The sequence below is a fragment of the Haliaeetus albicilla genome, chromosome 5 (assembly GCF_947461875.1).
Source record: "Haliaeetus albicilla chromosome 5, bHalAlb1.1, whole genome shotgun sequence".
Lineage (NCBI taxonomy): Eukaryota > Metazoa > Chordata > Aves > Accipitriformes > Accipitridae > Haliaeetus > Haliaeetus albicilla.
In genome coordinates this window covers 33,484,195-33,500,084 of record NC_091487.1, presented here as the reverse complement: position 1 = coordinate 33,500,084, position 15,890 = coordinate 33,484,195, and the positions used below count along the sequence as shown (strand labels likewise).

General features: G+C 40.6%; 1 long non-coding RNA gene across 1 annotated transcript; it reads left to right on the top strand.

Moving 5' to 3' along the window:
* The first annotated feature begins 236 nt into the window (after positions 1-236).
* Positions 237-15,001, top strand: LOC138685489 (uncharacterized). The gene is made up of 2 exons (XR_011324764.1): positions 237-358; positions 13,460-15,001. It is a non-coding gene; the product is annotated as an uncharacterized lncRNA (long non-coding RNA).
* The last annotated feature ends 889 nt before the right edge of the window (positions 15,002-15,890 follow it).

The window sequence follows — 15,890 nt, the reverse complement described above, 5'->3', positions numbered from 1 at the left end:
TATTTCATCAGTGATTTTCTGGCCTGCTTCCCTCAGCCTGCCTCATTTTTTAATTTGCTCGGTACACTTACTGGAGTTCTTTCGTTAGACAATCAAAGAAAAAATCCTTCAGAGGGATTAGTAATAAGTCTTAAGGTTGTGTCAAGCAAGCTTATGGTAAAAGGATTTCTTAAACATACCACGCACTAGTGAAAGTGATTGGCTAAAAAGGTGTGCACTTTCTACCTGTTGCCTGCTTCTCCACTTCCTGCAAGTCCTCAAGCTAGTAAGCAGAGTTGTTTATCTGGCATCTACAGAGCAGGCGGATGAAGTTTTCAGATGCACAAATTCTTACGGATAGGTTCTAACGCATTGCAAGGTACAAGGATATTAGAAATAGGAGAAAGAACACCAGCCCCCCCAACCCCCCCCATCCTTCCCTATCACAGTGTATACCGTTAAAAATGTGAGAGTTGCAGCTAAGGAAGACTAGTGCTATTTTGGTATGCCTACTTTTGAGCAGCTTTATCTCACTGAAGTACTGTGGTCCTGCAGGTGCCATGGCAGTCTTTGTTCACATCACCTGCACACTTCTGAAAGGGAAGAATATGTGTTTACAACTGCCAGTCTCTCTGACTCAAGGAAGGGACAGACTGAAAGCAGCAGGGTTGTGATTGCTAGCCGCTTCAGTAAACAAACTGATGTTTCTCTCTCTCCTTCTCTCTCTTTTTACGCTGCTGAGGAGAAACCATGAACATTTTCCAGCTGTGACAATTTGCTATTTTAAGACACAATGTCTGGTTTGCCTTCTTTATTCATCCAAGATGACTTTATGGACAATGGGGAGTTTAGAAGATTTAGAACACCTCACCTACTAAGTCAGATAAATACAAGCAACTAGCAGGGGAGAAAAAAAAAAAGTTTTATTTCATATATAAAAATGTTATATTTTGCTTTATTTGAATAACTGCCATTCAATTATTCAGCAAGGATTTTACCATTAGAAAGAAATTATGCTTTTAAAATATAGGGTAATAATGAAACCAAAGGCACATCCTCAACACATCTGTAGATGTTCCTTCCCAGTGCTGCCATATACGATGATCAGGTAAGACTGGGCCCCAATTCTGCTTATCCATGTGTAACCAGGACCTTGGGCTTCCGGGTCCCCCTTAAAACCTTTAAACTACTTAAAGCGGAACTTCAAAGGGGACACATAGCAATAGTCTACAAAGAACTGTGTGAAACTTGTAAGAAACAAAAGTAATTTCTACACATACCTGAAAAATGATCAAGTTGTGAATAAAGCTGGCCACAGAGATGGGAAGAGGGTGGAAGAGGGAGAAGAACGAGGCTGAGACAACCTTTTTGTCATACAATTCATGACTTGGTGCAGATATAAAGCTAGATGAAGAGGAGATGTGTAAGCAAAAATCACAGTCCTGGAAAGGGCCTTTACTCAGCTCTGTAAAAGGACCACAACAGTCCTTGTAGTATTATTTCTGCAGTTGCTAAAAGAATTACTCTGGGTGGCTGGAGATGAACTGTAGCAGCAACTGCAGCAGAAATTTCAGCAGCTTCCTGTGGTTATTCACAGGTCTGAACTGCATTTAACCAAAGTTTAATTTCATTGTCTGTAAAGGATTTCTTGCTTTCAGAAGAGGAGTTGTGTTGCAATGAGGCAGAATTCTGAAAAAGAGGATTGACATTAGTTACATTCACTGTCATGATACTATGCTTGATTCTGGTAAGGATCCCAGTCCAAAGTAAATATGAGTTTGGATCTAGAGCCAGTTTAAAGTCACAGCCTCAGCTATGCCTGGTGAGAACAGCTGAACAATAGGAGATACCGATTAGGGTAAACATTTTTCTCTCTTGTGAGACTATAAATAAAAATTTGAATGTGGCCTTAAGGTCAAATGATTTATTCATCACTAGTATATTATTGAGATAATTGAGAAATGTGTTACTTCAATTATTGAGAAATTGAAGGATTTTGTGAGGGGATGGGGAGCATTTTTTAAAAGTCCTTAATGTACAGGCTGATGGGAATTGCTTCCTAGGTAGAAATAGTAGCTTTCATTCACAAAAATAAATGCTGCCACTGCAGTATCTCAGGTGAAAATCTTTCTAGAATGCTTCAGTTCTGGTGAAAAGCCAGGAGTTTCTTGGCTTTTTGCTTTGAGTGTGGAAATGCTTCCACAGTTCTGTTACCCTGCAAGAGGCTTCGCTCAGACAAAATAACAGAAAATGTTAACTTACAAAACAGACTGTCACAGCTGCAGTTGTTTTTTAAAAACATGTCAGTGATGAACAACTTGATCTAATTCAGAAAGAGTCAAAGACTGCAGAAACATTTGGCTGCTACTAGTTTAAAATAGCACCACCATAAAACACCATGCACATGTTAGTCTTCTAAGCATATATTTCTTGTTGTTGACTTCATTGCACTGAAAATCAGCTTGAATTCTTTCTGTCGGTATCAAAATAGATGACACATCTCCCTATACTATGGGGTTTTTTTTTTGACTATACACTTGTAAATCTTAAATAGATATATTAGATCCAGGTAATGGCTATTTCAACTCGTTTGCTATTTTTAGTATGCTTCATAGAGTATTCCTAACTACACGGAAGCTAGCCGCATTGACTCTTGTGATACAGAACAGGCAAAAAGCAGCTAGGCGGTACCTAAGGATCTATCCCTATAAATCGAATTGCTTACTTATCTGACTAGTTTTCCATGACTATCTCTCTTAAGCATAGTAAAATGTTGAAGACTGGTTATTTGCACCTATATGATACTAATTGCTACTCCTGCCTGAAAATTTCCATCATAAACTCATAGTCCCCACACTTAGTGCTGCTGTTCTGAGCCTCATGAAAGTAAGAACTGATATTAGAAAGAAGGATGCAGCTGAAGGCAGAAATGCTCAGAAATGTGGTGCTTTGCAAGCGATTTGATGGCAAACTGCACACAGTTTTGCTTTGAGAACTAGGTTATTCGGAACACCCCAAGAAAAAATAATAGAACCATGAAAAGCTGCAAAATGAGGTAAAGCAAAGTGTAAAAAATTTACATATATCCTACTTTACCTCCAACCCACCTGATAACCCCCATCATGCTGAGAAAAACAGGAACAAATACATCCATAACAAATAAACAATCCCAGGTGTCAGCACTGATGATCTTCTCTAGTTACTTAAGGCATCCCAGTTATTCACAGTAACAGAGGCAATGGGGGAGGTCCAAAGCATCTCTGAGTACTGCTATGTCACAACTCTCCTGAGAATTTCAATTCCCTCATTAAGGCAATGTCATTACCATGACCTGCTCACAAGCTTGACTGAAATTTCTCTAACAATGCACAGCACTGCAGACAGGATCATGTTATCCAGGCCCACCTCAGCTTTTTCCAGGGCATTAGCTGAGAAAGGTAGATTTGAGGGCAAACAGAAATCTAAGAGAATGCTCAAAGAAAATGAAAGCTTATGAACTATACAGTAGTTATTGTTATACAACATTATGCGCTAATGAAAAAAAGAGCAGCAACAGAGGCTGCTAAAGGTGCAGCGCATCTCATCAGTCACTGCATTTGTACTTAAGGCTCAGAACCAGCGCTGCAGTTTGTATGCTGGGCTTTCACATGCCCAGCGTACAAATCTCATGTTCCAGATAGCCTCTAGAGCTAATATGAGGCCATCCGTGGTTTTTTACTGATTAGTAAAGGGCATGAATTCTTCCATAGGGCAGAGCTAGTACGTTTACTCAGACTCCTACGTAAATTGTCCCAGGATCCTAATTTGATGTACTCCGGTGGAAAGTTATTAGGGTCAGAGGACTTAAGCTGTATTCTAACACATATTAGATTTAAATAATCCTGTCTCATCTCTTCTGGCTCCTATCCAGTTTATTTTAACATGTTTTGCTGAGTGAGTTGCTTTGTAAGGTTTAACCAAGTTTTAACAGCATCTAGTGACATTTTACTAGCAAGGGGACAAACCCCACCAATCCAGGCTCCAAAGTGCATCAGTGTTCAATTTTTGCAAGATTTCACAGGAGACTGAATTTCCCAGAGAAAAACTAAGGAAACATGGTTTGCCAGACTAAGTATCTCAGGCTTTCGAACTACACATGTGTCTGGGCTGTTATAGCTCCCTGTAGAAGCTAGAGATATATCTTGCATTTACTGTGCACCAGCTATCAATGGCAGCTAGTGCCAAGTGAGAAATCTGCAGAAAGCTTATTAAAAAAAACCCACCATGAGTACTGCAGTCCATGTTTTTCTTTGCATTTTTAGCAGCAATCTGACAGGATGTGTCAGGGCTCCTTGCCTTGTCCTTGCAGCCTCCCCAGAAAATACGAGGGGAATGTTTTGCGTTTCTTTCTCTCCCCCTCCTTTCTCTCTCCATATACTGTCCAGCTATTTGAAAACACTGCATAAATCTAATGTGAGGGAAATGCCTCTATAAATTAATTAGATTAGAAGAAAATAAACTAGAAGAATGTATGAACAGAGGGACCACATGGACATAATCTGTTTGAAATTATCAGCTTAATGAAATAAAGTTCAGCCAGGTGTGAAAATACTGTCACTATACATTTAAATTGGAGCTCTGGAAACACTTGATTCTATTTTTTCCCTTTATTTTTCACAACTCTTCATTCTTGTGACAGCAGTCAGTTATAAGGCAATTTTTTTTCCCCTTGAAACTCATCCTAGGCCATTTCACTCAAATGAGCCTGCAAACCACTGAAAACCCTTGCTCAGAACTTAAGACAATGAAACAGGAACCTGAGCAGTGTTTCATAGGATTGGTCCTTGACATAGAAGATGGCCTCTGGGTTGGACACTGTATATTCTTATCACCTCCAGGTACTACAAATAGTTTTACTGAATGTTATTCCAGAGTCCATGGGGAACACCTGCACCCATTTGTTTCTTAATATGGTACTATATAGAAATAATAACCTTGGAGGAAGGTGAAATGTTTCTTTATTCTGATGGAAAATGGAATGCAAATGTACACAGTGCAACAGAATTTGTGTATCAGCAGAGAAGCTCTGGACCAAATAAGAGCTTGAAGAAATGATTGGTCACAGATTGGTGAAAGGCAAACCAGACTGGAGTAATGCATTTTCAAGGAGCTGAGCTGGCTGCTAGGTCTGTTGGCATAACTCAACGTCATAAAAAGAGGCCAGAGGAAGGCATATTTTGTGTTGAATTAAATACTTAAATACCTCTTCTACTAGTTGTGGCATTAGGTGGGAAACTAGCAAAATGCAAGCTGTTATCGTAAGCATTGAAATCTTAAACAATGGAGTTCTAGACTCAGCCATTGTGAATAACTCTTTATTTGTTCCACATAGCATGCAGTAAATCAAGTTTAAAGATATTCAGATCCATGTACATGTTAACCCAAGTGACTAGAATTCAACACCCTTCTTAAACTAGTAATTTGTCAGAAACATCTAACTTTACCACTGTTTTCAGTACATAAGCTGTTATCTTGACAGATCAAGATAAGCAATGCAAGACTGTTTTCTTGTAATACTTACATGGCCATTTATGTACAGGAAAAAGGGAGATAAATTATATTACGAAGGGAAACCACCGAGTACAGACTTTTCAAGCAATGAGTCGATCCTTTAGACTGGGATATGATATCAAACTGCACTGGGACAACAGGGAATTCATAAGGTTATGCTTTGTTGCATCTGTAAATAAATAGATATTTAAAAAATATGTTTAATGCTTTTAAAATATGATTCAGCAAAGAAAAAGAGCAGTGTGGTGAGATAAAAAGATGATTTATCCCATGGCCAGTGTGCTTCAAATTGACCAGAGAAAGTAATCTAATCAGACTTTATTAAACTGATTCTGCGGTACATCCTCGATGCCTGGAAGCATTGTCTGAGCTGGTCTGCAGTCTAATCCTACTTTAGGAGGCTTGCCAACTATTTAGCCTTTTCGAGGTAGAAACACAGACACATACAATTTAGTTATTGCAAACTGTTTTAATAAGAAAAAATGTGAACTTTTGATGACGCCTCACTTCTGAGAAAGGCTCCGTTCGTGACAGCAGTATTTAAATAACTCTGAACAAGCACATGCATTTTATTCAGAGCAAGCTATATCAGATACTGTAGGCTCACAAACCAGTCTAAAGAGCTGCTGCCAGCTTATATAATCTTTGAGCACTCATCCAAGGCAGCCCTGAAGGCAAGCACAGAGGGGACAATAGCTAAGGGGTTGGTTTTGCTTCAGCCATTTCCCCTATTGAGTGACAATTGCTGCCCTGTAAGCTGGCAGTATTGACGGTGGCAGTTTCAGACCCATATCAAAAAGGAAGCTCCATTTGTGTGACAGAGAGCTCCCCACAGATTGCCAAAAAAGCACACTCAAAAAATAAGGGCAGGCTGTTGTCAGTCCTTGCTTGCACATACAGATGTTTAAGTTTGCTCTCCTCATCCTTTGTTTGCCTGGTTAAATCTCAATAAGTTCCCATGTCATAGAATCATGGAATCACAGAATGGTTTGGGTTGGAAGGGAACATAACAATCGTCTAGTTCCAATCCCCCTGCCATGGGCAGGGACACCTTACACTTGACCAGGTTGCTCAAAGCCCCATCCAACCTGGCCTGGAAAACTTCCAGGGATGGGGAATCCACAGCCTCTCTGGGCAACTTGTTCCAGTGCCTCACCACCCTCACAGTAAAGAACTTCTTCCTTACATCTCATCTAAATCTACCCTCTTTCAGTTTAAAGCCATTACCCCTCGTCCTATCACTACATGCCCTTGTAAAAAGTCCCTCTCCAGCTTTCTTGTAGGTCCCTTTAGGTACTGGAAGGCTGCTATAAGGTCTCCCTGGAGCCTTCTCTTCTCCAGGCTGAACAACCCCAACTCTCTCAGCCTCTCCTCACAGGGGAGGTGCTCCAGCCCCCTGACCATTTTCATGGCCTCCTCTGGGCTCGTTCCAACAGATCCATGCCCTTCTTATACTGGGGGCCACAGAGCTGAATGCAGTACTCCAAGCGGGGTCTCATGAGAGCAGAGTAGAGGGGGAGAATCACCTCCCTTGACCTGCTGGTCATGCTTCTTGTGATGCAGCCCAGGATACAGTTGGCTTTCTGGGCTGCAAGTGCACTTTGCCAGGTCATGGTGAGTTTCTCACCAACCAACACTCCCAAGTCCTTCTTCTCAGGGCTGCTCTCAATCCATCCTCCGCCCAGCCTGTATTTGTGCTTGGGATTGCCCCAACCCATGTGCAGGATGTTCCACTTGGCCTTGTTGAACTTCATGAGGTTCGCACAGGCCCACCTCTCAAGCCTGTCAAGGTCCCTCTGGATGGCATCCCTTCCCTCCAGCATGTCGACTGCACCACACAGCTCGGTGTCATCGGCAAACTTTCTGAGGGTGCACTCAATGCCACTGTCCATGTTGCAGACAAAGATGTTAAACAGTGCTGGTCCCAATACTGACCCCTGAGGAACACCACTCATCACTGGTTTCCACTTAGACATCAAGCTGTTGAGCCCAACTCTTTGACTGTGACCATCCAGCCAATTCCTTATCCACCAAGTGGTCCATCCATCAGATCCATGTCTCTCCCATTTAGAGACAAGGATGTCATGCAGGACAGTGTCAAATGCTTTGCACAAGTCCAGGTAGATGACGTCCATTGCTCTTCCCTTATCCACTTGTAACCCTGTTGTAGAAGGCCACCAAATTTGCCAGGCATGTTTTGCCCTTAGTGAAGCCATGTTGGCTGTCACCTGCTTATTTTTTATGTGCCTTAGCATAGTTTCCAGGAGGATCTGCTCCATGATCTTGCTGGGCACAGAGGTGAGACCGACTGGCAGTCTCTGGCAGACTGCCTTGTGGTAAAAAGATAACATGGAGAGACTCCCTTTTTTTTCACAGAGCTGAGGCAGTGCAAGGAAAGGAGCTTATTATGTTCAACAAAGACATGAAGTCATTACATTTCATGCACATTAATTCATTCCAGGAAGTACTGAATTTTCTCCGTGTACTGATTTTGGCTGGGATAGAGTTAATTTTCTTCATAGCCCCTGGTATGGTGCTATGTTTTGGATTTGTGACCAAAACACTGTTGAGAGCACAACAGTGGTTTAGCTTTTGCTGAACAGTGCTTACACAGCTTTAAAGCTTTCTCTGTTTCTCATGCTCACCCTGACAGCAATTAGGGTGGGGATGCACAAGAAGCTGGAAAGGGACACAGCCAGGACAGCTGACCCCAACTGACCAAAGGAGTATCCGGTGCTGTATGACATTGTGCTCAGTAATAAAAAGTTGGGGAAAGAAGGAGGAAGGGAGGCACATTCAGAGCTATGGCATTTGTCTTTCCAAGTGACTGTTATGCATGATGAAGTCCTGCTATCTTGGAAACGGCTAAACACCTGACTGCCGGTGGGAAGTAGTGAAATAATTCCTTCTTTTGCTTTGCTGGTGTGCACAGCTTTTGCTTTCTCTATTAAACTGTCTTTATCTCAACACGCAAGTTTTCCCACTTTTACCCTTCCAATTCTCCCCCCCATCCCACTGGGTTGAGTGAGTGAGCAGCTGTGTGGGGCTGAGCTGCCTACTGGGGTTAACCCATGACACTTGGGCACAGTATTTTTCACTATTTTACTGAGGATGGTGCAACTGTGCTCTGTGCTGTCTTCCCTGACAAAAGAATAATATAACACTTTTTAAGTTAAAAATCTGAGGAAAAGCCAACTTGCTGATCACACCCTTCAAGAAATTGCTCTCTCCTTTGTATTTTGCCTGCAGTAATGCCAATGTGCAATATTACAAGACCTACTTAATTAGTCAGTTCCATACTCTTTAATCTACCAACACACATTATTCCTCCTATTGTCTCCCTCAGTTTCGTGTTCTCTCACCCGCACTCTGCAAGACCATCCGTGCTTTTCTTTTGTGTTTCCAGCTTGATAAATGCTTCTGGAGAAAGTCTTGAATCTATCTACGTTTCTTCCTCTCTCTCCTGGTGAAGCAATACTACTTGTGTAATTCCTCTGATGTGTGTCCATATCTTAAATTGTTGACTCAGTCTTTTATCCTTCTTCTACATTCATCTTCTGTTTGTTCATGACCTTCTGCCCTTCAAGAAACAAGTTGGTCATTCTCGTAGAACTGCCAAAGTCTATCAGGACTCAAATATTTCATTCTCATTGCCTTCCTTTCTTGCCTCAATCAGGCAGGCTTTGTTAGATATGTGTATGTGGAAACATACAAGTCTTGAGTTTTCAGGGTACCTATGATGTAGAATTCTATGGAAGGAAGGAAAATAACAAGTCTCTTTCATCAGATGGGTAATACCTCACACAAGAGGTGCTACCAGATCTTCTGCATGTTGTTTATGAGTTCACCATGAGGTTTCTGGTAAGGCTGTACACCAGTGCACAAAGGCAGTGCATAAATAAAAAAATTGACAATATTCCCTAAAACTGGAGGGATTAGGATCAGCAGCAAAATGCGTGTTCATTGTTTCCCAGTGCCAGATTGAAGTATTGAGTTACAGAAAGGTCCTACATGATGACAGATGAAAAGCAAAGTAAGATGCAAAGTAGGATTAACTCTATAGTATTAGCATCCGCAACTCAGGTACCTTGAATGGTATTAAAGGCTTTCTAGAAATACTTAGCTTTCCTGGCTTTTCTTCCCAATTACACTTCTCATTCTTTCTCTGTGATTTCACTTCATACCTGTCAGAAAGAGTTTCCAGAATTTTCCATTTCCTTTTGTGATGGTGTCTTAAATGCTGGCATTCCCCTTATTCTGGCCTTCCTAAGACACACATCATATTCTCTCCACTTCTTGTCATATATATCCAAATAATCCACTTTTCTAGTACTATTACCATTCCATTTCCCATTCTAGCTTACTCCACTAGCTTATTGTTGTCCACTGCTCACCTGTCTTTTCATGTTGGAGGTTCCTTCTACATCCCCATTAGCTTTACAAAGATTCTCTTTTATCTAACTGGTTCTTTCTATTGCTCCAGGACCACCCCCCCAACCCCCCCCATCTTAGTGTTGCCTTATATTAGTGAAATAAGTATAGCCTAGGGATAAATGGGGTTGGGATACTGTCCCTCGCATAAACCATGTGAAAAGAGCATGTGCCTGTGTTCAGAGATGTGATGAGAATGGGAAGCCTACATTGAATCAGCTGGCCTTAATGATTCCCATCTATCCTAGTCCTAGTGCTGGCAATACTTGTGGTGTTCCCAGAACAGTGCAGCGCTACGGTTCCTCTCAGTCCTCTTGCTTAGGCACGAAATGGGTTTGAAACATTTTTTGCTGGGGTTCCAGCAGTTGCAGTGCTCTAGAAGAAGAGTCATGGGCAGAAGTTAACAGAGGACAGGAGCACCAATGCATACTTCCTAGTAAATCTGTGCATGAAGAAATACCAGTTTTCGCCTCTAAAATTCTTACTTGAATCTAATTCTGTTAAAAATAATCTGGCCAATGTCAATGGGCTTCCACCATGGTCAATGATGTCTATAATTCAATTTGTATTTATTTTGTTTTGGAGAACTTTGTGGAACTGTTTCACTCCATGTGCCTGCAAAACCTATGGATTAGACTAGCTTGATCCTGAATGAAGTGTAACTAGAGAAAAAAGGGAAATAAACAAAGAATTTCAAGTTCCCCAAATTTATAGTGATTATTGACTATTTTATAAGCCTTTAAAAAGTAAAGCATTAAAAGGTAGGTTAGAACATTCTCAGTGATCGCTGGAGATTAGCTGTCAGGTTTTATCTGTTCTCTGGCCTGTCAAACTGCAGGCCATGCAAGCCTCATACTTCTAACCTGTTCCTTTAAAATTCCTAGGTTTCGTATGCTCAATGCTAACCCGATTATTTTATTTATTTATTTTACTTGTATGATGGCCTTGCATTTGGAAGGCTGCCTGAGGAAAGATGCCTAAAGGAAAAGAGGGAACCCAGACAGCTATAAAAATATCTTGCATTCTTTTCACAGCATAATATTTATGGGCATGATGGCAACCCTCCCGCCTTTTAACGCTGGAGCTCTATATAGTAGAGGAGACCACATCACTATTGCCCTGGTGTGATCTTTGGTGAGATGCAGATAGTGCCATGCTGTGATATTTACAGCATTGTGCCCTGTGTTTAGTGGCAGATCTGCTAACAACGGCAAATCTATTCCTGGCCTTAGAGAGTGGAATTCTGCCTACTCACTCTTTCCTCTCTCTGCGTTGCCTTCCTCTTGTCATGTACGTTACATTTAGACCTTTGATGTTAAGTAGAGTCCAGCCAAAAAAGAACTTTGAGTGCTTTCGGATTTCTGAGTATGGGGTGGATTTGAATTCCCAGATTAGAAGTAACCCTTCTGATTTTAGTATTGGTTTGTGTCCAGAACCATAAGGGACCTGATTTCTAGCTGTATTCACGTGCAGCCAAGAACTCACAGCCAATCTGAAGAAACCTGGGACAAGCTGACAGAAATAGTATTACAGGCAGAATAATAACAAAAGATTTACACCAAAGAGGATAGAAACCTCACAAACTTTGATCACTTTGATCTTACAAGTTTTTATAAGATTGCAGGAAAAACTGAGCATTAATTCTACTTTATCTATAGTAACCAATTTCATCTGCTAAAAATTAAGTGTACTTTCTAAACTAGCCATTCATAATCCCTCTGATGAAGAGAAACGGAAGGGTAATTAAATCAGCATGTCTTAAACAACTAACTTTTTAAAGTGGAATGAATGGCTCACTGGAGGCTCCTTTCTCTCTCCATGAACTGCAGACAATTACTTTAGCCCAGACATACGATGTTTAGATGTGTCAATGTTTTTATACAACCCAATGTTCACAGCCTTTGTGTAACTTTTATATGCAAAAAACAGTGCAGGGTACACTTATGAACCCCACTTTCTAACTATCCCAAGGGCCATGTTTTTTGCATGTTTTTTTCTCTGTCTGGAGAGGTTAAGGCAAAGATCAAGTTTAGACTGTTTTTTTCACTGTTCCCTTAAAAAGTAGAGAAAATAAAAGGTTGCAAAATCGTGAATAAATAGGGATTGGCTGACCAGTACTAATTCATAATGAAAATAACTTGTTAAACTATTTTCATAGCACTGTTTATACAAAGACCAAAATAACCCCTTTTAAAAAAATCAGTGCTTTAAGTCTTGGGATGTATGTAAACTAATTTACTGCTTTCTTTGTACAAATAGAAGAGAGAAATCTAAAATAACATGAAGAGATAAAAATAAAACCCATTCTTCTCACTCCTATAGCTAGGTTTTTACCATATTATCTTTCCTCTCCCTCTCCAAACCAGTAAATTAACTGACACTAATCATCCTCAAAGCAGCTGTGCCTTTACTACATGTGTAGCACTCACTAAAGGTGCATTTGGGCCTCCCCAGTCAAGAGGAAAGATTGATCCAACACAATACTTCAAATGCTGGGAAGAGTTGGGCACCTTCTTTCCCAGCACCTTCCCCAAAACACCATCACAAAAAGCATCTCTAAAATGCCTGTAGTAGCAATCAGTATCCCCAGTAGAACTTCAGCACGTCTGAAGAAACCAAAGTGCATAACCAGGAGTTTGCATGGCAGTCAGCTTTTAGCTGTGAGGAGCTTCAGTTACCACATTCCCACCTTCCACGAGGCATGAGGATACAATGCATTTGTGGCAGAGTAATGTGAGTGCTCTCTCCCTCTGCATTGCATGAATGGCTGAGCCCATCATCACTCACACAGGAGTGCATGCAGCTGGGAAAGCTGAGCCTGGACATTTCAGTCCTTGGAGGCATCATGGAATGAGAAATTCTTAACGTATATAGTTCTTTTGAGGACCGGGAAACTTTTTCACCTGGGACATTTAAATCCTAGGATGTGCAGTCTATGATCTGTTGTCAGAAGGTTTGCTAGTCAATGTTTGTGTCCAGTTTCTGATACAGAAATGGGAAAGCAAACATATGTATTTGTCAAAATCCTAAAAATATCAATAGCATCCATGTATTATTAAACATCTGCGTAGGTGTTTATGCAATAGGGTCCAGGGTAAGATGCAGTTTGTCTTTGAGTATCTATTGAATGCATCAAGACCCCAAATCCTCTGGACTAACATGACAGCTTAGAAATCATTGCTTCCTTCTTTGCTTTCACTGGCCACAGCCTGAACTTTAACTTTTTATAGTGTTGAACTTTACATTTTTATAGTGTTCTGCTTTGTGCTTCAGTTTATAGTGTCTTCATCTCCCTGCCACACTACTAGGCTTCGTTGTCTAGCTACACTCAGCACAGTCAGCCTCACTATGCCAGCCTTCAGAGAGCTGTTATCCTTCATCTAACAAGTGTGTCCCCAAAATTAGACATGTCTCCTCCTTGACACACCTTTCTTTCAGGATGATATGATTTTTGAATGGTTTGGTCTCTCAAATGTTCATACCATACATCTTTTTACAGCATCTAACCTTGAAGTTCAGCAGGCTTGGTATGATATCTTTCTAGAAACTACACAAGAACAGAGCATTTCATGAAACACTTTGACTAACCTGCAAGTGGCATTATCCAGAAGCTAATAACTGCACCTACATGGAGTTCTGATGATTTTGAAGATGCTGGATGCAGAAGTCACGCTGTATGCTTTCAAATGCAAGACTGAATCTGGGCTAACTGAAGAACCTTGACAAATCAGAGAAAGTGCAGTGATAATTGTGTGTTATGTTTCAAGTGTCCGTCAGCTTTTATAATTATTAAGGAACGTTTGTCAGTCATGAACTTCAAACAGTGAAGTAGATTATACTCTACTTAGTGTGTTTACCACTTCATACTCATGTTTCAAAACAGCTGAAATAGATTCCACCTAGACAGAACTTTCTGTCCTGCATATTTTGTATATGTGCATGTAGTGGATACTGTCCTGCTTCCTGGTATCTGCAGCTGCTATCATACTTTTTTATGAGCTGTCAGAAGAAATAATTTTTTAAAAGCACCGATAATTTAAATAGCAGTATCTGAAGGTGTTAATTCTTCTGTTCTCATACCTGCTGCATATGTGAGTGTCAAATTAATTTCTATTAAGTTATTTCAAAATTTCCATTAGAAATAATGCTGGTATGCATCTAGCAAGCTGAAACAAGCAAGGCACAAAACTTAGGAAAATTATAATTTTCTTATGCAAAACCTAGTAGCCTTTTGACCTAAAAAGGGCTTATGATGGGTGTATGTATACAATCTGAGTACAGAATTGCCTATCTTGTCAACATCACGATATGCCAGAAGGTGTTTATAATTCAAATCAATAACATACCCTTTCCTTAGAAAAATCATGTCACATAAGATTACACACTATTATGTACAGAACAATTCAGCACATTGAGATTCCCGTGCATCTGTTTGGCTGCACTTACATGGCAGGGAGACTGGCTACTTCTGCAGCTCCGGTCCTCAGCCTGTGGAAAACATTGGCCTACACTGCTGCTCTTTCCCTCTCTGAACATTCAAATTTCATTTTAAAGGAAAGAAGGATGTGTGAAGGCATGGTGTGCATACAGGTACCATCCTGTTATGGAGTCGTTTGTCATATAGCTGAGATGCAGACAGTGATCTGGCTGTGAACACACTGAAGAAGACTTAAAAATGAACTCAGACTTTTCTAAACACTTTTGAGCAACTATCAGGCATCTCAACAGTGTATGACGGCCTTGTCTTCCTGTGCAGACTTGACTGAGTAATGAACGACCCCTTAGTAATAAGAATTTACCTACAGGCTCCATAGGATTCCTATATTTAGCCATAAACAACAGCAGTAAAGGAACATACTGTATTTTCCTTCTGCTCCAGTTAGTGCTAAGTGTTGTAAAAATTAACAGATACAGACCGTTATATTCCTTGCACCAAAATCTTTGTGGAATGTGACATCACCATGTGCCTTGTAACTGGTGAGACATATTTTTCCCTATGTACTTTGTTTCCAAATAAAGCAACAACAATTTTGCCCTCCTCCCTTTTGTCTCTGGTTTCTAATGCTGTGATATTAATAAGGAGTGACATGTTTAAAGCCTTTATTTATACCGGTGAAGAATATTTTTGCAAGATATATAGTGTAGTATATAAATGTAGGTCATTTTATGGTAAGGCAAGAGATTTTCCCTCCAAAAAATCATTAGTCAAACCAGTAGATCATTACAGTAAATTAATAAAGAGAAATTCTTTTTGTGGACATTAAAGCAATGTAATGCACACAACTGCCCTCTACGAAAAGTGCTGTGATAAAATCTGCCTGATCTATGCACTATTCACTCTGGCCAGCCCATAGGATTAGGCTCAGACTCAAAGTGGGAATAAGAGGAACGGAAATGGGTTCAGTCTGATAGCAACAGCTGTTATAGCGTAATAAAGAGTTGCAATGCTGCTGACTTCTTCATCTTGCCCTTCCTCAGGATTCTCTTCAATCTGAAGGTCACTAAATTCCTTAAGTATTCAGTAAAGATTTCTCAAGTCCTCCCACGCACATTAGGGGCTGCTGCTTGTTACTCAGGGTGGCACAAGACCATCATGAGTTTTAAACTCTTCCTCCACAGTGCTGTGGCAGATTCCTCCCCTTTTCTTTTGTCTGTAAGATAGGTTACTTCTGAGCACCTTCCTCACTTGCTTTGACGCCAGGTGATTTCTAGCAGCAGATTCCCAGTGTTTCTTTCCCCCGATCTCATCAAGTGAGAAGATGCACAGCCAGTTTGGTGCAAGAAAAGGAACAGTCAAGTCAAGTTACTGCACAACAAATCCAGTAACTATCCACACAGGTGATGAGTCTGGTTAGATTCGGGGTCCTCTATGCTGGAAGAAACAAAACAAATACTTTTTGGAGTGAACAGAAGAGACATAAAGCTATACC